At 57.5% G+C, this 25,250-nt stretch overlaps 1 pseudogene; it reads left to right on the top strand.

The window, feature by feature from the left end:
• The first annotated feature begins 6,185 nt into the window (after positions 1-6,185).
• Positions 6,186-6,331, top strand: LOC118980543 (uncharacterized; annotated as a pseudogene).
• The last annotated feature ends 18,919 nt before the right edge of the window (positions 6,332-25,250 follow it).

The following is a 25,250-nucleotide window of genomic DNA, read 5'->3' as shown; positions in this document are numbered from 1 at the left end:
AGAGGAGTTTTGAAGGAGGGACAGTCCTCCGTGCGACACGGTGCTGGACACCAGAGGCCTTCACACACCTGCGCAAACCCGTGGAGCACGCGGAGCCAGGAATGCACCCTAACATGAACAGACCCACAGGAGACAGTGGGGTGTCAGTGTAAGTTCACCCCTTGAAATGGCCACATCACCGAGGCACAGATGCCGATGGCGAGGGAGGCCGTGGGCGTGGGGGTGGCGGGGGTGCAGGACATCTCCGCACCGGCCTCTCAGGGTGGCTGCGAGCCTAGCACTGTCCTGCGAAACCAGCTGAATCACAAACAGTCAGTGTTCTTCCAGAAACAGGTGGTCAGAGGCTGGCTCACTGAGCACCTCAGTTCTACTCTCTTCTCTCCGACCTTCGGCTGCACGTACTTTTGGTCCAAGAATAAAAATCAGCGGACCCCAGGGCTCTCGTGTAGTCAAGATGGTGTGGCCGCACCGTCACTGCCCCAGAAAGCAGTGCTCTGAGCCTGTCCTGGGTATTTCTAGTTTGCGTTCCTCTGTGTTCCCACCAAGCGGTGTGGCAACGCCTGTTCCTCTAACACGCGGACATTGGCCTCAAGACGACCAAAGTTCACCCCACAGCGCGGTGCGCTGTGAACTGCGCCAGAGGTGACAGCGCACGAGTCAGCCTGTGCGTGGGGGCTGAGGTCGGCAGCTCAGAAGGCCCGGGACACGGGAGACTTGGATTAGAGACGAGCCTGCTCAGGGACGCCACATCAGTGTATGACTGCGTGAGTAATGACACGCTGACAGACTGGAGCATAAAAAAGATGGATACTTTACAGAGGAAGTCGATCAATAAGTGAACTGTCCCTAACCAGCTCACGAGCCGGCGATGACGTTCCCTGATCCGGTCAGGCCCATTGCCACCCGTGGCGTGCANAGGTGACAGCGCACGAGTCAGCCTGTGCGTGGGGGCTGAGGTCGGCAGCTCAGAAGGCCCGGGACACGGGAGACTTGGATTAGAGACGAGCCTGCTCAGGGACGCCACATCAGTGTATGACTGCGTGAGTAATGACACGCTGACAGACTGGAGCATAAAAAAGATGGATACTTTACAGAGGAAGTCGATCAATAAGTGAACTGTCCCTAACCAGCTCACAAGCCGGCAATGACGTTCCCTGATCTGGTCAGGCCCATTGCCACCCGTGGCGTGCAGCCTGAGTGGGCGGGGCCCCTGGCCACCGGGCAGCACCCTCGTCACCACGACCAGATGCCCACATCCACACATATTTGGGCGCCCGTCACCTCAGTCCATGACACAGAGCAGCTCAGCCTGCTGGCGGGCGGCTGCCACAGCGACAGTGGCATGTCACCGAGCTCCTGACAGCTGGTGCTCGGGCTGGGGCTGTCAGAGAATCGGAGACTTCTCCGCGCAAGGCGGAATTAACTTCCGCTCGCTTGACATTTCCCACAATCAATACTCACAGGGTCCTTGTCTCCAGGATCAAAATTCATAAATCAAAAGCAGAAAGCATGAAATAAGGTATTTGATAAATCCATTAACAGCGTGGCAGCGGGCTCCTGGCAGGCTGTCCGCCGCACCCCAAGTGCGCACGCACGGCCCTCCAGACGGGCTCCGGGGGCGCGGGGGCTTTGCCGAGGCGCGCCCGCGTGGAGGGCACTGTGCTCACCAAGACGGCGTTTTGTTCCAAAGAGCAATTTAATCTGTGCTGCCTGCGTGGGCGTCTGACCGGATGGAGGAAAATCATGAGGCTGGGCTGCTCTCCGGAGGCAGGGGGCTGGCTGACGGGGTTTTGCAGGAGAACCGACTCCTTAGCTGTCGTCACTGGCAGAAAACAATGGAGTGTGTGTCTATGTGTATACGTGCATGTGTGTGCACACCGGTGCATCCATGTGTGCACACACCACATACATATCACTCACCATGTGTGCACACATCCGTGTGCTGTGCTCTCCGTGTTGTGCATGCTGTGTGCATGTGTGTTGTGCGTGCACACGTATACTGTGTGCACCACGTGTCACGTACAATGTATGCACACACATGCATACATGCTGTGTGCCTGTGTGTACACACATGTGCTCTGTGTGGTGTCTGTACATCACACATGGCATGTGAGTGCACACATGCTCAGTGTGTATCCATGTGCCCATGCCTGTGTGTGCACTGCAGCATGCACTATGCACATGATGTATGCACATACATACACTGTGTATACTGCATGTGTCCATGTGTCCATGCATGTGTGTGCTGCACGGTGTGCACATTACATATACTGTGTATGTGTGTGCACTATGGTACATATATCCATCTATGTGTGTATGCATGTGCATTTTGCATGCTGCATGTGCACACAGGCATGCATCCCTCAGCCCACCATGCCCTCCTGGTGGCCCTCCGTGCATGGCAGGTCTGTGGGAGGGCCTCATCTCTGCACAGGAGACCTGGGAGGCTGAGCACTGAGCCACTGCAGGGCAGCCTGCTCTCCGTGACCGCGGCCCTGCAGCTGGTGAAGCTGGCTCACTGCTTCGGGCACTAGGTTCTGGGCTAGTGTCAGTCACCCCTCCGCAGGTGGAGCGGCCAGCGGTACCCCTGCCCTCCCAGCACAGAAGCTGCCTTTCCACCCACATCGGCCCGTCACCCCAGCGCCATGCAGAAGGGCCCTCGTGTGAACGGTAGCCACCAGCCGACTCTGTTTAGGACTGGAAAGTTCGAGGTGCTGCCCAGAGCATCCAAGTCCCACAGAGCACTCAGTCCTTGTGGATGCTTACGGAGCAGCTGGCCTGCCGAGTGGGGTGACCCGCGTCACATCACACCTCAGCCGGGTCCGTCTGACAATCTGCTTCCCAGGGAGGGTGGGGGGCCTGCCCCCATCACCAGAGGAAAACTCAGGCCCTGTGGATTCCGGTTAATTTTCACGGAATGCGACCTTCCAGTCTGAGTCGAAAGCATCTTCTCAAAACCCAGTGAGTGGAATTGTCCCCGACACCAACCAGAGCTTCTGCCCAGGCCACACGGGGCACCTGTCCTTGCTGCGGGAGGGAGGGCCGGCCCTGTCTCCTCCACCCACGCCCTCTGGAGCTCCATGACCCCTGAGGTGGGGGAAGAACCAGGGTGGCAGGAGGTCTCCGTGGAAACGGCCCTGCCCCGCAGTGGCAGCAGCTCCGAGAGTGAGCGGCGGATGGACCAGGGGTGGAACGGGAGCTCTTCGGTGCCTCTGTGTGGCGACACCCAGCCGCTCCTGGTGGGCCCGCCACGCTGAGCTCCCAGAGCGAGGGGACCCCTCGCAGCTCCGAGTCCTCCGTCCCCCACCTGTCCATCAGAACCACAGCTCTCCCGACTCAGCCCGTCCAGCTCTCTTCAGTACACTCTCAGCTGTTACCTCTAGGACGTAGATTCCCAGAGAAGGGCCGTAGACAGCTACACGGGGAAGGACGCTGAGTTAAAACAGGGCTCCACACAGTGAGGACAAGGCTCCCCTTCTGAAGTGGCCCGTGACTCCCTAAGCCCAGGGTCCGGGACTGACGCCCCTGCACTTGTGACCAAACAGGCACCTGTCATCAGTCTCTGCATGACAGCAGAGGGGTGACCATGTGTCATTTCAGAGTTTCTCCTGTAAGCACATTTCTTGACCATTCATCCAGATGATAATCCAAAGGAGAAACCTTGCAAACTCACTTAAACTGCTTACAGACCTCAACTTCCTTTGGGCACTTGAAGAATTTGTGTTTTTCTTTCCTACCACAGGCTGCACCAATTTCTGGGTTGGTTTGTTTGTTTTTTAAAAGGAGGCAGGAAGGCTCTGTCCCTGCTTCGGCATTGAGAACTAAGGTGCTGCCTTTTAATTTTTCCTGGAATATTTTTGGGCCGACGGACCTTCCGGGCCTGCCTCTGACGCGCCGACACAATGGAGAACTGCCTTGGAGGACCGGGAAACGCTTCTCCATCTTGCCAGGTAAATTAATTGCTAAATCACAATGCAATTTCTATGGAATTGCATTTGAATGCAAGATTAATGGTGAATGAATTAATCAAGATTAATTTTATTATAATGAATACCAGAGGATCTAATGATGATTGGCTGCTTGTTCTTGAGAGCGGCCTCATAAATATTCACACTTCTGGTGCATTCCCAGACTCATCCCGAGCACGGTGGGCTCCGTTCTTCCACCGACACCTCGACGCGTCTTGTGGGAGAGGCCTCGGCGGCAGCGCCTCATTTAGGAATTAATTTCCTCGCTAGGCCTCCTGTCCCTGGAGGGGGTCCCCAGCTAATGAATTGTTGAGAAAATATGTGAATTTTATATTTGGGAAATAAAGGCCCAAATGTGAGGAAGGCCTCTTTCCCCTGCAGTTTCTCTCATTCAATTAGGTTGACATATTTAAGAAAATTAATTCGAAATGAAATGAGGTGATGTTTTGGAAAATGGCACGCATTATTTCAATTTAAATTCGTGAGATTATGGTTTGGTTATAGTTTAAATCATCACATTTAATGCATGTGGGTCTTAAAAGTCCAGCCCTGGCTGGTGTGGCTCAGTGGATTGAGTGCAGGCCTGCGAACCAGACGATCGCGGTTCGATTCCCAGCCAGGGCACATGCCTGGGTTGCAGGCCGGTTCCCTGCAGGCCAACTCCCAGCAGGGGATGCACGAGAGGCAACCATACATTGATGTTTCTCTCCCTCTCTCCTTCCCCTCTAAAGATAAATAAATAAATAAAATCTTTAAAAAACCAGTCCACCGAACAGCCGAACAGACAGGTGAGGGTGCAGGGTTCTCCAAGGCAGGACGGTCGCTGTTCCCTGACCCGGCACTGGGAACGTGGGTGGGAGACACGCGGCAGGGGCTGGTGGTGTTTTCCGGGGGCAGGAGAGATTTCTGCCCCGACAAGAGCAACAACTGCCTGGTGCTCTGCCTCCAGCTCGGGCAGCCTGGGGTGTGTGAGGCCACACGGGGCATCGCCTGGGGCCCCACACAGGTCCTTCCTGCCTCATGGCCACAGAGGCTCCTGGAGGCCCAAGTGGGAGTGTCGCCGAGAACAGTGCTGCTGCTCCGGCGCCGGACATGCCCCCGGTCCTAGGGACTGTCCCTGCTGCACACTCCTCGGCAGCCCCCTCACGGCTCACAGCGTCCTGCGCGGAGACGCCCTTCCCAGACCCAGTCTGTTCTCCACACTCTCCCAGCACCCCCACCTATGAACGGGAGTCTGTCTGGGACGCCCTGTTCGCTCGCGGGGCCCCAGTGGTGCTCAGTGCCGCCCCTTCTCTAGCCCCACCTGTGTGTCCACTCGTCCCCGGTTCCTGGTCCCCAAATGGCCTCATCACCTTCCACACCCTGGGGGAACGAGGGTCCTGAGAGAGGCCCTGATGGGCGCCTGCACTAGCGGCGCCCAAGAACTGGATGCCTCCGAACCCCCCAAACACTGTGGCTCAGGATGCCCCCCAATACTCTGTCTCTTGGACAACCCAGCTTCCCGAGGGGGCCAGCAAGTGTTCACGAGGTTCTCCCTGGTTACTGTGGTTTTGCCAAAATTTAACTTACATTATTTGGATGTACGTTTTTGTGATAGTTAGCAGGTTGATGGGTTTGTAACACATTTATTCATTGTTATACTTTAAATGGTGCTATAATCTAATATTTTAAAGTTATACGACTGTTTTGGAAAATGCCACGACCCCCACGGATGCTAAGGCGCCGCTGGCCAAAGAGTGACTTCAGGCGCCACAAGGTCCGCTGCGCAGCCGGTGCAGTTGTCTCTCAGCCTCAGGACACGTCTGCCTCATGACCTCGGGGTGACAGAGGCCCCCCTGCTGGAGGCAGGAAAAGCTGGAGACCTCGCCCGAGGTCACATGAACAACCAGGATTCAGGCCTGTCATTCGGAGCATTCTCTGCCCTTCCGGCCACGCCCACTGCCTCTTTCGGAGAGTCCACCAAAATACAGTAAATAGCTTCTGCCTCGTCAGCACCCGCCCTCCCTGACCGGACGGCCCACAGACACGCCCTCTGCTGATTCCTCGGAGAGGAGAGGACGTTTTAACAGGTGGAGCCCAGGGTTTTCCGTGTTCTTCCCCTCGATCGGGCCGTGGGCAGCAGGTGTGGGCAGCACTAGTGGCCTCGCACGCTTCTCTGGCGCCGCCGCCAGGTTCCCCTCACCTCTGCCCCGTTGTCCGGAAGAACTCAGGGCGCACACCCTCACCCGGCAGGGAGACGCGTGGCTTCCCCAGGGCAGGGCCCCCCCATCGCACCCCAGAGGTGCTGACCCCGGCCGTGTCCCCAAATGTGGGACACCCAACTGCGTGCTTAGTGGTGGGGGCTGTGTTCCCACCCTCCCTGACCCCCCAAAATGTCTATATGTAGTGAGGTGATTCTCACCTAAGAAAGAGGACCTCAAACTTTGTGCCCAAAAGACAGTTCTCCCTGGGATTCCTGCATCGCGGCCGAGTGCAGCTGTCCACTGGGGAAGCAAGCTGTTTTTCCCTGGGCAAGCGAAGAAGGCCACAGGCGTGGGCATTGGCCTCAGAGGGTGAGCAGGGGACACTGGACAGTGAGCTGTGCCCTTCTTCCCTGGTGGAGTTTTTAAAATAGGTGCTTGGATAGTTCTCACCCCACAGGCCACAGACGCCCTCTGGCCAGCGCTGGGAGCCCCACTTCCTGGCCTAGAGGCCACCCCTTGGGGCGCAGGCCATTCACGTGTCATCCTGTCGGTTCACGTCTCCGTAGCAACAAATTCTCCCCTGTGGAGTCTTCAGACCTGACAGTGGAAGCGGCTTAAATTCGAACTGGAAACCCAACCCCAGGGCCCGCTCTGGGCCCACTTGGCTGGAATCCTCCTCCTTGTTAGGGTGAGGTTGGAAGCTAACTCACAGGGTCCGTCAGCCCCCGAAGAGAGCCTGCTCTGGAACGTTCTGTAGCACAACGTGAAAACAGTTCCCAGGCACCTCGCGGGAAAGAGAAAGCGAGGGGCCGAGTCCCCACTGTGCAGACGCACCTCGTGTTTACCGATCACGGCCGCCCCCCGTCTCCCAAAGGCACGCAGAGGGAGAAGTGGTTCTGTTTCCAGGTCGGTGGCCGACGAAACCCACGGACAGACCGTGGAAGGGCTTCGAGCTGGGTGGGGGAGAGGATGCACGTGAAGGCCTACTGTGCGCCAGCACACTGGGCAGCCCAGCAAGCTTGATTTTACACACTATTTTGGTTCTATTTTAAAACAGTAGGTTCAATATGTTCTGTCGACTTCTAGACCCCCTTTAGGGTTAAGAGCCTCTAAATTTAAAGTAAGGGCTCAGCCCTGGCTGGTGTAGCTCAGTGGATTGAGCGCAGGCTTGTGAACCAGACGATCGCAGTTCAATTCCCAGTCAGGGCACATGCCTGGGTTGCAGGCCAGGTCCCAGCAAGGGACACACGAGAGGCAACCACACATTGATATTTCTCTCTCTCTCCTTCCCTTCCCCTCCAAAAATAAATAAATAAATCTTTAAAAAAATAAAGTAAGGGGTCAATCATCAATCTGAGAAAGTTGTGACAAATGTTCAAAGACCCTAGAGACCCAGGGCAAATCGCATGCTTTTTAAAGACTGGCAAGCAGACCCATTCTTCTGGGGTCTGTTCGGCTGCGTGGGCAGAGGCGATGCCTGGAGAACTCAGGAAAGCCGGGCTCGCCTGGAAATGTCGGCAGCATCGTGCTCACGCTGGGCTCGCTGTGAGTCTCCGACCTCGGGCACCTGCAGCCAGTGCTCCTGCTTGGCGCTCCCACTGTGCCGGAAGCACCATGTCCAGACACGGGGGGACCCCACAGAGCCGCGGTCATGGATTTGGTTCTGTACATGCTGAGCGTCCTCGACTGCGGTGAGAAGAATCTGGGCCTGTTCTTGAGCGGTGACCACCTCCCAGGCTGGTGTTCGAGAGCAGGACCCCTGGCTCGGGCTGCACACTTGGGGCTGATTTCCAGGCTGGGGATCAGGATGTCCTGGGGGACAGTGGGAGTCGGGGTGCAGGGAACAATGAGTCGTGGGCAGACAGCCCCCACATCTGGCCTCACGAGTCACAGGTGAGGAAGCGCAAGGCTATGGGGACAGGGAGGGGGTTTGCCCCCTCGTCCCCAAGGGCCTGCTGCCTCGGCGCTGAGAGCATCCCCAACCACACGCCTGGTCATCGCTTGTGTGTTCCGAGTTAACCCGTTCAGACCGCAGACTCCCTCCAACATTCACCCCTGCGAGCGCCGGGTGTGGGGCACTTTCCCCATTGCGACCCTTCCCCTCGGGGTCCCATCAATGTCTGCAGGGCCAAAAAGTTCATTCCGACCAAGTACACCATGGGCTCATTGGAAACTGAGAACAAATGCAATCTCTGCAGAACGGGCACAATAGTTTGGAAAGAAAAATCAACATAAACATTTTAATATAAAATATTGGTAAGCAAATAACAATGTTATTTAGACTAATATGTTTCAGTATCTTCCACGTTATCTCATATTCTTTTACTATCCTGGGTGTTTTTTGGTTTCTGGGCATTCGTGCTTAACCAAAGGTTCGTGTAGAGTAGCTGATACAGACTGACCTCTCAAGGGCAGAGCGAGGCGCACAGTCACTGCACCGACAGGGTCTGCGGAGGGAACAGCGCCGTCTTTACTGTTTCCAAGGTGGGTGGGTGGGAGGGAAGAGACGCTCCGCCCTCTCGAGCTGGACCCGCGTGTCCTTACTGTGAGCGGCAGGTCACTTCCACCTGCCACGGGCTACATTTTCTCAGGACAGTCGTGACAGATGGCCTGGACACGAGGAACTTAGTAACAGCGACCTGCAGCTCGGGGAGGCCGGGGACGTGTGTGTCTGCGCACGGCCTTCCAGCCTCACACGCTTGCGGGTGGCCACGGCGCAGGCCTGGACCGGCCTGGACAGCAGCCAGACGCCGGAGATGGATGAGCGAAGGGACGCGCGGCGTCTCCCAGACACTGGAATCGGCCGACTCCCCTAATCTCTGATTATCATAACTCTGACGTTAGGCATCATTACTTATCCGCCGGCCTAAGTGCACCTCCCCGGTCAGATAGCAAAGCATGATCCTATCTGCTCCCCAAGCCCGTCTGCGGGGAGGGCGCTGTGTTTGCGGTTGGGCAGCCACAGGGGACCTCACGGGAGGCGCGGGCAGAGCTGACGCCGCCAGGGCGCCCCGCCCGGGAACTCGCGCTCCGAGCCTTCGCCCGCTGGGAACCGCGGCGCCCTCCACCGAGGGGAGGCGCCGGAGCTCCCGCGGTTTCGGGGAGGGGCGCCTGCTCCACAGCAGTGGGCGTGCACCGCGCTAATCGATTAATTGGATTTTCTCCGGAGGCCGCCAGAGAGTTCTGGGTGTAAAAAGGTCACGCACAGACGGTGCAGGAACCGGACCCCTGGAGCGGCGCCGTCCACCAACGGCCCTGCGCTAGCAGAAGGCAGCGCTGAACTCGTGGGTTCGGTTTTTAGAGAGCGCACGTTCCCAGGCAGAAGCAAGTTAATGGGAAAGCAGAGGCCCGTGCGCACCCCGAACTCCTGAAGCCCAGACACACTTGGAAGGGGTGCGCGAGCATGTTAACACGTAATGCGTGATGGATGTCACAAGGCCAGCTGGCGGGTGCGGACACCCCAGCTGCTTAGGGAAAGGGCGCGGAACCCCCTCCAGTGCTGCCCTGGCTGGTTCCCGAACTGTCAGCCTCACTCAGTCAACCCCTTCCTGAACGACAGACGCTTTTTAATCCGAATGAAAGCTCATTAATCATCGGCACATTGATGTCTTCCTCGGCCCATAAGAACAGGGTTTGGCAGAAAGAGATGGAGTTTCAGGGAGTAACAGGGAATTCCGAGAGCTGGGAGAGTGGCTGTGATAACAGAGGGAGCCAGGTACGAGGAAGTAATTAGCTGAGACGTTGCCTGTAGAGCAGCGGTCCCTCATCTTTTTGGCACCAGGGGCGGATTTCGTGGAAGACCGTTTTCCCATGGAGCAGGGTGGGCAGGGATTGGTTTGGGGGTGATTCAAGCCCGTTACACTCAAGCTCCCCTCCTGCTGTGCAGCCCGGTTCCTAACGGGCCCGGATGGGTACTGGTTTGGCCTAGAGGTTGGGGGTCCCTGCTGTAAAGGATCATGGTCAGGAAGTCACTGAACTGCCAAGGCCACTGGACACGGGAGTCTGTTCTAGTGACAGTGGTCCTTGCCGCTCTCCACGGGAGGTGCAGGAGGGGAGGACCCCAGTGCGGAGCGGGAAGGGCGCCCCCTTTTGGGGCAGGATATGTAGTTACAACACCGAGAAAGGGACTGGGCTGTGCACCTGTTGGTAACTGGAAAACACAAACTATACTTCGGGGAACGCTTTTGACACAAATCAAAATACATATGTAACATATAAATGATTAGACGCGGTACTGATTTTTGTCGTGAAGGCTCAAGATATTTGGGGCAGTAAAATACCCCCTTTTTTAACAATCGGGGGCCCCATTGTCCTATCTGTGTCCCTCTCTCCTTGTGGTCTGTCATTTGAAATAAGTGTCCCCGGAGAAAGAGCAGGTAAGGACAGTGCCTCTCTGGCACTTGGAAGAGGTCGCTCCTGTTGGAACCGAGCACAGAAACACCGCTGGGCTGTCCCTGGCCCTCTGCTCTCGTTGGCCCCCAAACAGACCCCCCCCAAACACTGGCTGCCTGTGTCTCAGCCCGCCCTCACCCACGTCCCCTTGTGGAGGTCGCCGTCACCATCAGCTGTGTCCAGGGAGCCCTGGAGGGAGCTCAGGGCGGCACTGTGAAATGACTGTGAAATCGTGCAGCTCTTCCTGACATTTCATAATTGAGACCTCGGGTGCTCGGAGCTCTGTCAAAGCCCCGAAGTAGGGAGGAGAGCTGTGCTTTGACAGACGCGGCAGCCAGAGCCGAGCACGCGGTGGTGTACAGGCAGCCGTGGGGAAAGCCGTCGGTGCTCCCCACGAAATCGGCACAGACCACGAGGGTCTGACTCGCGGAGTACGGTTAGGAGGACCAGCAGGGTGCAAACCAGGGCGAATGGCGCGCCGTGACCTGGCCTGCATCATGGGGCACCGCCGGTGGGAGGCAGGAATCGGACCCAGATGGACAAGCTCCCCGGGCGTGGGTGCTGCCTTGTTGGGTCTGTCTCCTTAAACAGCCAAGCGGGGGAGGGGACTAGAGCAGCCACACGCAGCAGAGAGCTGATGGCACAGCTCACAGCAGGCGGCTCAGTGTGCTGAGGTCTCCGTCTTGAAGGGCGAGAGTGCTGCTCCGTGGTGGACAGGCGCCCGGCCCGGTGGCTCTGAGCACTCCCAGGATGGCAGATGGGGACGGCCCTCCCTCCAGGTTCACAATCACGTGAATTAACAGCATTCTTGTTTGTAACTCCTGAAATGCCCGTCTCCAAAATGAAGTCACTGCTACCCCTGTGCCACCCACGGCCCACCTGTTTGCTGCTGTGGCCAAGACACCTCTTGTGTGGGGACAGCACGGTGCCGGTGGCTGGGGACTGGGGCTCTCGGAGGTGCAGGGCTCAGCCAGGGGGGTCAGCACCCAGCGCCCAGGGCCATTGGGACAGATGCGGATGTCCTCAGGGCGGGAAGCCAGGTTGAGAACGGAACTTTGGGTGTGAGGTTCATGGCCAAGTGCCCATGTGCACACACACATCTCTGGGGAGGTGATTGGACTATCTGCAGCAATAGGGTTTGTCACAAGCAAGCTGCGTTCAGCTTTCCCCACGAACACCCGCAGAGCTCACTAGGGGCCTGCAGACCTCTGAACCCCACGCGTGCCACCCCAGCCTGCAGGTCCTCTTTCGTGTATGTCCCCAGGGGCCACGCTGTGCCCCGTGGGCACCACAGGCAGTGTGGGGTGGCAGGGGCCGCACATCCAAACTGCCTTCGCCGGGGACTGTGGATCGTGTGGAAGCACTGGCCTGTGGGTTTGGGGCCCGAGGTCCCTGAACGGCAGCTCTGGGCTGCTTCTGTCCTCTGCATCCTTGTGGATCGAAAGCATTGGCTTTGTTGAGCTGTCACCGACACGTGACATTGCACACGCACGACACAACGCTCTGGTCTTTGGCCAGGTCCCCAGACAGCCCCCTCACTAAGTCCAGGCGACGTCCACCCTTGCCCAGGACACAGCTTGCTCCTTACGAGGAGGAGCACCTTTGAGGAGGGCCTCTCCCTTGGCCGCCAGCAGCCAGGCCGCCCAGCCCGATGCCTGCAGTGGCCGCGCTGCACCTGCCATCCCTGGACATAAGCGTCCTTTCCCAGGGCTGGTCACGTGTGACTCCCCCACCAGCCATTTCTCCTCTTCCTCGTGATCGCACCCACGGGGGCTGTGACATCAGTACAAATGGAAAAGCAGGACCTGGAAAAGACTGGGCACCAGGTGGGGAATGCTGTGGAAGTCCCTGGTGCCCTGCTTGCGAACACAGACGCACACACAGCACACCCGTGCACGCACAGACAAGTAAACAAACCTGTATTCACAGTAGCCATACATCTCTCAGTAGAAAATCAGTCACCGCATGTATTTATGAAGAAATCCTCTCGCACGATTGGCCCTTAAAGAAATGAGACCGAATACTTAATGAGGCCGCTCCTCCAAAGGCTGGCCCGCAGACTGCAGTCGGTTTGAGAATGGGCGAGGACGTCCCCCGGTCCTAGAGCCTCCCTTTGTCCTCACTGGCTTCGCAGCCGGCGTGAGGATGCGCACGGGTCGGAACCGGTGACAGCACTGGGGTCACGGGTCACGGGGAGTGTGTCTCAGAACACGAACAGGGCTGGCTGGGAGGTAGGAGGTGCTCCCTGAGTGGTCCCTGCAGACGTGGCCACACTTGGCTCCCGGGGGCCCCGGAATCAGGGGGTTCCCACCCCAAACACGTGAAGCACAGCAGCCCCCTTCCCCCTCTGCGTCCAGCTAATTCGCTGCCGATTTCCCTTTCAACCCAGGTCATCTGGTCCTACTCACCTTCTGATGAGAAGTGAAATGTCTGCTGTCTCTGAAAAACAACTCAGTACCCTCTTCCACAGCTTGAGGCCACCGTGACCCAGTTCTGCGGCACCAACACTCCTAAGGAGAGGGGCGCCCCAAGGTCCGGTGTCATGAAAGTGCAGTCATGTTTATCTAAAATGCCAAGTCACGACTACCTACAAGGCTGAGTCGTGGTGTCATAAAAACGATGAGTCATTGTCATCTAAGTATGCTGTGTCATGGTGCCCCCTCCCTCTCTGCTGCCTCCCCTACAGGTTCGTTGTCTTCCCCAAACAGAGACATCGTCGGGCCACTTACATATGTTCAACTCCACATCCCACACGGGGTTCCAGGCTGGGGACCACTCCGTGATGCCCGCCCTGGGAGGCCGTGGCAGACATGAAAGGCCACCCGCGCCCAAGTGCTGGGGACCTGTGCCTTCCTTGGGGTCACGAATCAGGAGCCCAGAGTCAGGAGAGACCCCTGGGGGGGCGCCGTGGAGGGCGGGCGGCCTCGAGGCTGAGGTTCTGCTCGGCGACCTCCTGCATGTGGTTCGGAGGGACCCACGCAGACCTGCCGGCGGCATCTGGGGGCAACTTCCTTTCCGAACAGAATCCAGTCCTTTCGCCGGCTTGTCCCGGCCACAGTTTGCTCAGGGGCGCAGGGTATGCTGAATGTCAAGTGAGTACCTGAGAAGTCAGTGTAAGGAGTTTGGTGTGGTGCAGACGGCCGCCCACTCTCTCTGGGACATCCAGCACCTTCCAGGAGCCAGTGTCCCCACAGGTGTGTGCACGGGATGCCCCCACACCCGCGTCACCCCTGGCACTGTCTCCTCAGCTGTGGGCCCCCTCCCGGTTCTTTTCCGGCCCTTCTGTACCTTCCCGGTGCCCTGCGCTTTCCGAGGTGGCGGTGTTCATAAAATGCCCCCGACTCGTGGGTGGTGACGGTATCCGGCCACACCCTCACCCACGACCGTGGACCTCCCATCTCTTTGGTGTGGGACCAGGGCCCTGCCCCTGTGCCTGAGCAGCGAGGCACCCGGCTTCAGTACAAACCCAGTCTTCACGGCCCATGGCACTACCCCAGAAGCGCCCACCCCCATCCCCCCTAAATTTCATTTTTAGCACCCTGGGGCGGCCGCCATTAGAAATTCATTCCCTTCAGTTAAGCAATTGCGCCTATTAAAATGCAAAGATCCAAGGAGCCTAACACATTAAGTACTTATTAGTAATTAACACCTCATCATGAATTAGTTTATCAGATCCTGTTCTCTGTCACAGCTGGTAGCAGCGCCTGAGATCCAGGGCAGGGAGACTCCAGGAGGACAGGGGTGAGGGGCAGCGTGGTTTGGGGGGCACAGATATCTGGGGAATGAAGGAAAGACGACTAAGTGAACAAGTGAGCGAGTGACGACACACACGGGAAAGAGAAAGGCCCGGAGAGCGAGCTCCGACCCTGCCGGGTAACAAGGGTCCCGAGACATTCTTTCTGTTTCCACGTTGAAGGTAATTCACACCTGGCTCTGGGGGCTGCATCGGCGGGACAGGGTCTGGGGTCTGGGGCGCCTGACACAGCCACACCCTGTGGTCCGAGCTCGGCTGAAGCCCACTGCGGTGGCTGGGGCGGGCCTGTCCGAGGGCAAGGGGCTGCGTGGCAGGGGGTCCGGGCGGGCTGGGAGCGATGTGTTTTTGCTGTTTCAGGGCAGTTCAGCTAGAAGAACTGGCCTTCAGAGTCAGCGGGCTCCATGTCAGGAGGGGATGGGAGGAGGCGAAAACAGAAACCCCGAGCGCAGGGTGGGATGCGCGCCTGCCTCTGCAGCGGGGCGGCCACCGCGCCGCCCGGCACCCCTCCCAGCTCTCGTCCTTGATGCTTCCCGAGTCCTTAGCAGGAGCACAAAATCAATGCTCGGTGGCGTGCCTGTCACCAATGCCGGCGGCCCTGAAAACTCGATTATTTCTCATTTCTTGATAAATTTCAAAATCCCTAAAAGGCATGTTAAAATGGTCTTCCTCGTGGCTGTGACAAAATATTGTATCATTCATCTTGCTAGTTCTCTTAAATGGATACAATGTACCCCACCCCTCCAATAAAAAAGTGAAAAAATAGGAAAAGGAAGGTTCCGCTGGGAGGGGCAGCATGGGTTTACTGCAGACGGCGGAAGCAGGTCTCTCAGGACAGGCTTTCTAGGGACAGGCAGGGACTCGGGGGACATGGGGACAGGGCAGAGGCCTCAGCCGGAAACCCGGGAGGGCCCCAAGGGAGCCCTGAGGGGCACGGAGAGGAGTCAACAGAGTGAAAACCCGTTGGTTCTCAGCGGTTCCCGTTTCTGAGTTCTTGAGTGGTTACAATAGGGTGAGAACATGCTCTGGGGCGAGTGGCGGTCTCACTCCTGTGACCGCACAAGGACGGTCCCTTCCCCTCCCCCGTGCGGGCGGATGGAGCCTGCGGGCCCCGGGGTGGGATGCTGCCCATGTTGTTTGGAAGGGCCCTCGGATTTTGTGAGTCGCTCAAAAGGATCCGTGATTGAAACGACAGACAGTTACTCGGGGGTTACGTCCCCTGCATCGGGGAACTTGAATCCAGGTGTCACGCCCCCCCGCCCCCCCCCTCGAGACCAGTGGCTAAGCTGTTAATAAAAACAAATAAAAAGAGTCGTCATTTCACATGTGTCGGTGGGACTTTCGTCCCCCCTGGACCACAAGCTGCTCATGGTCCGGGACTGTCATCCCCGGGGTCGCCATCACGGCGCTTCACCAGACCAGCCTCAAAGGAGCGCACCCTTCAGGCCCCTCGCCAGCGTTTTGCGGACGTCTAACTCAGGACGCGGCTTCTGGTACCCAAACCTCACATTACGTACGCACCGCGGCCCTGTGGGTGCGGCCCTGTGGGTGCGCCCGCGACAAGGCGACAGCTGCGGGGGCGGGGGTGGGGGGGCGGGGCCGTGGGCAGGGGCCCCGCCTCCCGCGGACACCGCCCGCCCTCGCGGCTGTGGCTCCGTGAGCTGCGCGCAGTGCCACGCCCCTTCCTGGTGCGGATTCGAACATAAACGCAGAACTTCACCGCGCACCACGTGGGCGAAGCTCCACCTGCGCAGTGTCTCTGGCTGGGAAGCTGCCCTCCGGAAGCGTGTTTGTGGCAGATTCCAGGCCCCAGCGCGCCCGCCTGGTCTGCGGGGATGGCAAGGTGCCCGGTCCCTGGTCCCTGAACCACTAGACCCCGGAGGACTCAGGGGCCAGACCCCAGCCAGGCACAGGGGGTCCCCGCACGGTGCAGCCCGCACACTCCTTCTTCAGGGTGGTCCGTGTTAGCCCATGTAAACATCAAGGTTTTGTTTTTATTTGTTCCTCTGAAACCTCTCTTTCTCCTCCCAGCCTGCTGTTCTCTGAAGAACTCTGTCCTGCCTTGGTATCTGGGAAGCTGCCACCAGGAGCCACACGCACTTCTGTCCCCAGGGAGCACCAGGAACTGCCCTCCCCTGCCCCGGAGTTTCTGCCGTTAGTTAGGGACCACTGGACCCCTGGCGGGATGGCCAGGGCGGGGACTGCTGAGGCCAGCTGTGATGTCACGCATGGGGAGACAGTATAAAATGATGCATCTCACCTCCTGGCAGCCGAGGTCAGCCAGTTTCTTCAGCGAGGAAGAACTCAGGTTCCTTCGGAACTGGCAAGGGTTGCGGGGCTGTGTCCCCACAGGGGGACGGGGACCGACTGCACAGGGTCCGCTGCCCGCAGGCTCAGGCTGCAGCTCCCTGGCCGGGGTGTTCGGGGAAAACCTGGACATACGTCCTCACCCCGGGCTCCAGGAGCGCTTGCCCGCTCCGCCACTTCCCGCCTCCCGCGCTCGGGGGGCGCTCTGACCCCTTGCAGTTCTGACACCTGCCCCGGAAAGGCGCTCTTCCTCGGGACAACCGTAGCACCGAGACTGTGCGTAGCCTGTCACCACGGAACAGGGACAAGTGACATTCCTGGGGAGACCGAGGCAGGGGTGTCAGCCACGTTCCCAAGTGTCATGAAGCGGTTGTACATTAAAGTTTGTGTTCCCAGGACCTGTGGGATAAATGCATGCATGCATCTTCAGATGGAGTGGTGAGGGGGGGCATGTACAGGAACAGCCCGCGTGTGTGCCTGTGTGTGTGTGTGTGTGTGTGTGTGAGCCCACCCAGGCCGTGAATACCACAGACTACACGAGGTGGTGTCACAGGACTTCGGTGTTCTTAGACGTAAAATACAGCATTAAGTGACCATTGTAGGAAGACAGTCTGCTCTGTGCTCCCTGAGAAAACAAGAGCAGTCCGAACTCAGTGGGGCAAGAAGACTTTCTGTGCGGTTGTGAAGCTTCCACGGCCACTGCACATCTCGGGACTTTCCACGTTGCGGAGGCTGAATTCCGCCCTGAACAAAGCCCTCCCTGCGGGCTGGCAAGGGAGGCCAAGGGCTCTGATTTCTTTACATCTGTTCGCTGGGTGTTCGATCCACAGGATCACCCAACCTTTGCATCACACACTTCATACAACCGTTCGACCTTGCACGGGAGTTTCAGGGACAGTACTACAATCTTTACCAGACAAAACCGCACGCATGTCAAAGTAGAGACTTCAGGTGGACGCGACCCATCTCAGGGTGTGGAGAGTCCCACACGTGAATTTAAAACGAGAAGGTAAAACACAGGGCGTGACCTGTGGAATTAGCAGCTTTGAAACTCGGCCTTCTCATCTGGAAGGCAGGGCACCGCCGCCCACCTTGTGGCTTCCTCTCGCAGATCATACGAGGCCTGTCCAGAAGGTACCCAGGCACGTACTATGAAAAAGAGAGACATTTCTTGAAGAAGATGCCAGATACAAGAAACATTGTACATGGGACAATGACGCCTCAGTCCCCCTCAAAGGAGGCACCTTGGGACCTCACACAGTTCTCCCGGTCACCATCAGCTGCCCCGTCCTCTTTTCCCGAATCTCACCAACAGTCTGAAATGTCTTTCCTTTCAAAGGTGATTTTAGTTTGGGGGAAGCCAGAAATCTCAGGGCACCAAGTCTGGGCTGTAGGGGGGCTGAGTCACCTGGGTGATCTGATGTTTCACCAAACACTCTGCACAAGATGTGATGCGTAAGCAGGCGCATTGTCACGATGAAGCTGCCAGTCACCAGGTGCCCGTAGCTGTGGCCTCCGAATCATATGAACAGTTTCCGCAGAGGAAGGTTCGAGTTTCAAGCAAAATGTGATGCACATTCGTTGCCCTGCTCACTCAGTCATGTTGAGTGTGACGGCCACACAGCACACGCTCACTCAACAGTGTCTAGTGTCCCCACTGACTAGTGCAGTGAAGTCCTCACTGTTCACACGTGTGCATTCAGTCTGCTCTCCTGGTCACACCGATGTCAGGCAGATTGTTCTCATTATATTAATGATGGCTGGACTTTTTCTGGACGGACCTGGTGTGGCTCCGTTTTTCATTAAACTGAGATTTACCGAGCAACCCCGGCATGTTGGGCGGTCACAGAGATGCTGCGCTTCCAGCCTTGGGAAAACCCGACCAGGCAGGTGCCTTTTGCACAGGATCTCTGCTGCGCCCGGCGTGCAGGCTGCTAGACAGCGGCTGGCCGGCAGGCGGCCCCGACCACAACCCGGGGTCCCCTGGCCTCCCGGTCGGGCATCCGTCGAGTCACGCAGCAGGTGCTGAGGCACTGCAGGTTAACACAGGCACACGCACGGTCCCCGCCCGCCACGTGGAGGAGACAGATGTCCTGCAAAACGCTTTCAAGAATTTTTGTATTATTTTTAAAATTTCAGATACCTTTCTTAAGAACATGGGACTACAGCAAATTAGAACTATGCTGCTTTGCCAACCTGGTCGAACCCCCATGGGGTGAAGACACACACACAGCACTAGGGGTGGGGGTGGCCCTGGTCCCGCCATGAGCTGGCTACGGCAGTCCAGTTGGTCATGCAACGGGGGACAGTGGGAGGAACAACGTGACAGCCAATTTGGAAGAAGAAATAGATGCGAAATGTCAGGATTTATGCTGGAATATGAGCCACACACCCTGGGAAACAGCTCAGTTTTCATGAATGAAAACTGCTGAGCTAACCTGCTCTTTGCAAAGATAGGCGTTGAATCTGGGCACACCCGCAGAGGTGAGCAGGCACGTGCGGCCGTCCCCGTCACGGGGTGGGCACTGGGACCAGGCCGGCAGGAGAGTCCCTCCCAGGGCCTGGTCGTGCCCCTGAGGCCCACCTGGAGGACTCCGCTCCCTGTGTGCGTCCCCCATCTTTGTGTCTAGGCTTGGCCGGACAAATGCCAACCCCAGCGGGGAGGGCTCACTTAGGCGCTAAAACCAAATGCCGTCGGAATCAAACACCGTCGTAGGATTAAAAACACTGAATCACGCCATGACCTTTTGGCAGAGGGCAAGTCCAACCCTGAAGCCCGATTTCTATCAAGTGTCATCTAGCTCCTACCTTAGAGGTCGCTGTGCTCCTGCAAAGGGTAGAACTGTCCTTGACTTCTGTGGCTCCCGAGTCAATGACTCTGGGCGATTTTAAATCCCGCCTCGGACTGGGGTGTCTGGGTTAGTCCTCACCCTTCATTCCACACGGAGCCCCCCTGGGGCATGCTGCCCCACCTCCCACCACGGGGCAGGGGTTTGTGTGCCAGGAAGCTGGCCGGGGCGGATGCCACGGCCAGTGGAGCAGGAGATCAGTATTAAGCACACTCAGCACAGCTGAGCCCGAGTTCTCTGTCCACTCGCAAGTGGATCAGCAACTTCCAGAAGCCAGAGGCTCCCCACACTCAGGCTCGGCGGCGGCCCCGTGTGTCTGCGTGTCCCGAGCCCACACAGCGAGCCGAGGCACACAGGTGCCGCTTGGAGTGGAAACACACGCAAATTTCCAAAAGGAGAAAATAACGGAAAGACAAGGCCAGCTGCCCAAACCACGGCGCTCCCTGTGACAGCAACTCCCCCTTAACAGCCTCCAGTGTTTAACATATTGAAACAGTTCATCTTCCTGCAACGAACCTAATAAGTCTGCCAGGTGAGAGGCCGGCTCCATACTTCTTCATGTTGTCCCTGCCCGCACCGCCGGCCAACGTGCGCTCTCCGGGGCCGCGGCGCGGCCCGCCAGCGCGCTTATTGCCGTCATCAATAACCTGGCCCCGTACCCTTCATTTCTCACGCCTTCCCGGTCCTTCACCATCTAATAACAGTGCTTGGCCATGATCGCTGATCAATACACGGGGGCCCTGTTCCCTCGACTCAGCTGGCCCTGCTGCAGGGACATGACAAGGGAACAGATATGATGGGTCTGGATCGTGTCCAGGGACAAGGCACAGGTCTGGGACAGTTCCCTGTGGGGCCAATTTACACAGAAAACCCATTTTCACTCTTGGGGCTAATCTGTTTCTCTGCTCACTGGCCCTGATGCTTGGGAATGAATACGGCCTTTTTGGGTATGATGCCAGCCAAGCATTTGTTTAAGGAATTATATTTTCATGCATGTGTCTAAATACTGATGAGTTAGAAGACAAATTCCAACACTACATTTTCCTTCAAAAGGCTTGTGAATACACAATTATCCTAGTTCCAATTTGGGGGCTTACCTTCGATTTTTTTGACATTCAGTGTTATTTTCATAGTTTCAGGTGTACGGGTGGTGGTCAGACATTTACATAGTTTGTGAAGTGACGCCCCCCCCCATAAGCCCACTAGCTACCTGAAACCGCATGTAGTCGTTACAGTGTCACTGACTGTGCTTCCTGTGCTGTGCTCCACAGCCCCAGGGGACTACTTTGTACCCACCGACTCATACTTCTCAGCCCCTCCTACCCAGTCCCCCAGACCCTTCTCACCTACACGTTCCTCTGTGATACCAGGATAACCAGTTTCCCCGTCGGCTGCGCAACACTCACCAGCCTGGTCTGACTTCTCGCGGGGACGCCCGTGTGGAGCTGCTGGGGGTCTGGGGCCGTCTTGTCTACAGTGACATAGGTCACGTTTGGTCACAGTGTCCCAGCGTGGTCAGGTGCATTCGACACACTGTTTTAACAGCTGAAACAGTGGCCCTTCAGGGACACCTGTGACCAAACGCCGCCGTCGAGGTGAGCGGCTCTTCCTCATGCCGTGGACACCTGAGAGCAAGGGTGGGGTGTCATGGTCCAAGGGGGGTCGGGACCTAATGGCTACTGCAGTCCTGAGCTCAGAAGCACACCCCCAAATTCCACAGTGGACTCCAGAAGTGCAGTGGGGTGCTCCCAGGCCAAGGCCCCGTGTCTGGGGCCGTGTGTGCACAGGTGACGCGGCGATGTGCCATCGTCAGCATCGCAACATGCAGTTCTCGCCCCAGCCTTACAGTGTTAGCGTTACAGTGTCGCGGCGAAGCAGGTCACCCGGAAGGCAGAAGGCACACACAGGGCAGAGAGAGGGCGAGGCCTGCGCCCCGATTTTCAGTTTATGAACCGCACGGCCGGCCTGCTGCGGGGGTTGGGTACTGCCACCCTTGCAGGGGCGTGAAAAAGGCCACTACCCACCTGGGGGACCTCCCCACTGGTTGGCACTGGGTTCGAGTGTTTGGTGGAGGAAGACATTTCCACCTTGTTAAGTTCTCAGCATCTTTAAACTGTAACATTATCTTTCTGTAACTTTTTTACAGGACTTTTTACAAACACCAGCTCTCCCTGAGGTCTCTCTGGCACCAAGTCGGGGACTGATGGCCCACAGGGTCCCAGGCAGCATGAAGTGGCCCCAGACCATGCATGGCCACAAAGACCACAGGCCTGCCTGCGTCTCTGTTTCGAATCCACCAGGCTTCTCATAGCTCATTTGCCTTTTTTGGAACTAGTTATGAAAAAAATCAATTTCTACAAATACAGGAAGCACTTGAAATGATACTGAGACCCCGAGACCCTCGATGATAAATATCACAGGTTTAACTCAGAAGAGAAACGAATCTGAAGGGGCTGCTTAGAAACTACCCCTCCCCTGGGTGAGCCTGCTCCGTGATTGTGACGTCACTGTCCGCGCGTGGAAGTACAGCCCTTCCCCTGAGCTTCTCTCTCCACGGCTGAGCAGGGCAGACCCTCCCACCTTGGCCGGCAGACGGGAAGGGGTCACACGTCACCGCGCTGGCAAACGGGCCGGTGACGGTAAAAGAGGCCACTGCAGAAGCCACTTGAATCTGAGCTTGGGTTCAACGTCAGCAGACAAAATAATTCAAATTTTGATTCATGTTGCAGAATATTCTAATTAAACGCGGATTTGTATTCTTAGCCTGTGGCAGCATCCTCGATGTCAGAATAATATTTCGACTGAAAACGAGGGCTGTAAGATCAGTCAAATACTTTTTAGTGTAAAACACATAGGATAGATTCAAGCACAGTAGGGATTTTTTTTCCGGCAGGGTCTGTTTACACGTCGACGAGAAATGTTTAATGTCTTGTAAGCCTTCCCTGGTTATTGATTTCCTCAAATATGCTGGAGGCACAGGTGCGCGCTTTTCCAGTGTGTGGCTCGGACAGACAGACGAGGGGCCAGGAGGCCTGGGCCCCGCCTCCCAGGGACAACCGCGGGTGGCTCCCCTCTGCTCCCTGCGCCCCTGGGGTTCGGCGCCCGAGGCTGACCCCGCACCATCGCGCCCTTCCCAGCGGGTCCGTCACCAGATTGCGCCCCTGACCTGCTCACGGCTCAGGTCGGGGTGAGACCCCCTGCAGCCGTCTGCGATGGGGTGGAAGACGCAACAGGACTCAGAGTCCTTCTGGTTGGCTTTCCCCATCATTGCCATTTTCAGTTGGGTTTATTGGGGTCGCACTCGTTAGTGAAGTTGTGTCGGGTGTGGGGTACCGCTCTATCACACGACACCTGTCCATTGCGCCGTGCACCCACCGCCCCAGGTCAAGGCTCTCCTGCCGCGGTTCCCCCGCGTTGCCCTGTTCTACCTGCCCTCCCCCCCCGCCAATGAGGAAGATGGGCCATTCCACACTGTTACCTGCCTGACTGAGGACAGACAGCTGCGTCCTCTACTGTTTCTGAATAAACAGGGCATGTATCTCACTTGCCCCTCTCTGTCTGTCTGTCTGTCTGTCTGTCAGGGAGCTGGTGCACCTGTTGACAGAGAGGAGCAGACGCAGGTGTTGGGACACCTGGCCTTGCCGGCCTGCAAGCCAGTGGCTTCGCAGGGTGACCCCGGGGACCCCCTGCACGTCCATGTCCGTGTCGAGTCCCTGAGTGGGGTTCAGAACAGCCTGCACTTCCACCGGCATCGATTCCACACTCGAAACGATGAGTCAAAGATTTCCCTGTCCAACGTCACCAGGGTTCCGGGGTCACTGTTGCTTTTTAGGCGTTGGAAACCGTTGCCCCGAGTGGCCGCTCCCGGGACCACTCTGCCTGCCTGTGGCGACCCCTGCCTCCGGCCAGCGGTTCCCCTGGGCTGAGAGAATGAGTAAGTATTACTGAGGCGGCTGTCGGGGGAGAGACTCGCCATGGCCACCCTGGGTGCAGGCACTCGTCCTGCCACCGCTCTCTGGCTGGTTCTGAAGCAGCAAGGACACACTGGGCTCTGGCCAGTGGGTTTGCTGGGCCCCCACCGACCCCATGGTGGATGTGATGCCTGGGGGAGCTGGGTTTCCCTTCCTGGGATGCCCCCCACACCCTCCCAGGACGGGTCCTTCCGACAGCCCTGCTCTGCCTCCCGATAAACCACTATCTGATTAGCAACATAATTATTCCAATTGCCACCACATTCTGCATGGAGTTAAGTGGGTTTTTTAAAAACAAGATGTTGTTAATTTTCTCTTAGAACATCTGTGGCCCATTTACAGAACTGCTGGATTAAGACAATATTATTTTGAATCACTTTGTTACCTTCCCAACCTTTGGAAATGCTGGCCAACCGGGAACTTTGAGACCGGGACTCCCCGGCCCTGCGTTAGCCTTCTGCCCGGCCAGCGATCAGAAGTACGTCTGCGTCAGTTTTCCTCCTTAGCTGCTATCAAGTAACATCAAAAGCAGAAACACAACAATCGTTTTTAAAAATAGCTGCTGTTTTAAAGGGAATGGACTAGAAACTCTCACATTGGGAAGTGACGGTGACCTCAGGCTGTCTCCCTTCAACGTGAGCCCGACGGGAGGCTGCGTTGCGCACCTCTCCCCTGAGCTGGCTCGGACCGGCTCCCACTGGGTTCGGTCCCATTACCCAGCAGCCCACAGCCTCACAGGGGGCAGTGGCCCTTGTCCTGCGCTGTGTCCTGCCGAGGCCACGTCTGTAAGAGGCAGGGGGTTTTCTCGGTAGCTTCTCCAGCAAAACCAGCCACGAGTCCACATCATTTTCATTTCGGTGACAAAAGCCGAACATGGGGAGGGTCCGGTCCAAGCTGGCTTTTTGCCGGCGGTTTGTTTAATCAGTGGACGTGTGCACACGTGTTTTGTGTGCACAGCGTGTACCAGGCGTGTGTAAACCTGGGCTGGAGAGAGCAGGAGAACCGCACGTATTTTGAACAAGAAATAGGAAGTCCACTCCCCACACAGGGCACGCAGCGGCGGCCCCGCAAAGGGCGGTACACGGCAACAGGACGGGGTTTGAACGGCGGTCCTTAAAGCCTCACCGTGGAGAACGGGCGCTCGGCAGCCCCCGCCACAGCCCCGCAGTTAAGGACGGGTCAGTTTTGTGAGTGCCAGTGACTGTGTGCTACCGGACGGTGCCACCCCAAGGGGCGACATCTGAATAGGACCTGGCCGTGCTAGGCTCAGGCGAGAAGCTGTAGTGAGTGATGCTTTCGGCTCCCGCAGGGCCACTGGGAGAGCGGCCTCGCCTTCTGCTGGCGTGGGGGGTCCGAAAGTCCCGGGGAGAAGAGAGCTGTCCCAGGTGTGGGAGCCACAGGGCTCGATGCCACCCACAGAAATGGGGCCGTGAGGTCAAAGGACGCCTCCACATTCTGTACTTAAATCAGCTCACGAAAAGCAGACGCCCCGGGAACCAGGGAGCTTCTGACGAAGAAAACTGATTCTGCGCAGGCCCCTCCGCCTCTGGGGTCTCCGTGTTCTGCACTTCCGTCACGACCACAGTCGGGGGCACGCTCTTGACCTCGGTGGTTCTGGCAGCAGGTCTTTGACATGCCCAAGGTCAGGTTGGCCAGGTTCACCAGATGAAATGCCGGCTTTGCCCCCGTAACCCCGGGGAAGGTTGGCAACCACGGTAACCAGAGAGTCTCCAGAATAAAAGTCCCCGTGCAGGCGGGGCTATGTATGACAGAGGCAGCCCAGCCAGAAGTCTGTGCTCTCGGAACGAGTCGGGGGTTCAGATCTCCCG

The sequence above is a fragment of the Sturnira hondurensis genome, unplaced genomic scaffold (genome assembly GCF_014824575.4).
Source record: "Sturnira hondurensis isolate 20B ecotype Veracruz unplaced genomic scaffold, ASM1482457v3 Scaffold0001872, whole genome shotgun sequence".
Classification (NCBI taxonomy): domain Eukaryota; kingdom Metazoa; phylum Chordata; class Mammalia; order Chiroptera; family Phyllostomidae; genus Sturnira; species Sturnira hondurensis.
Note: the sequence above shows the minus strand (reverse complement) of the source record. Positions and strands in the feature narration are given on the sequence as shown.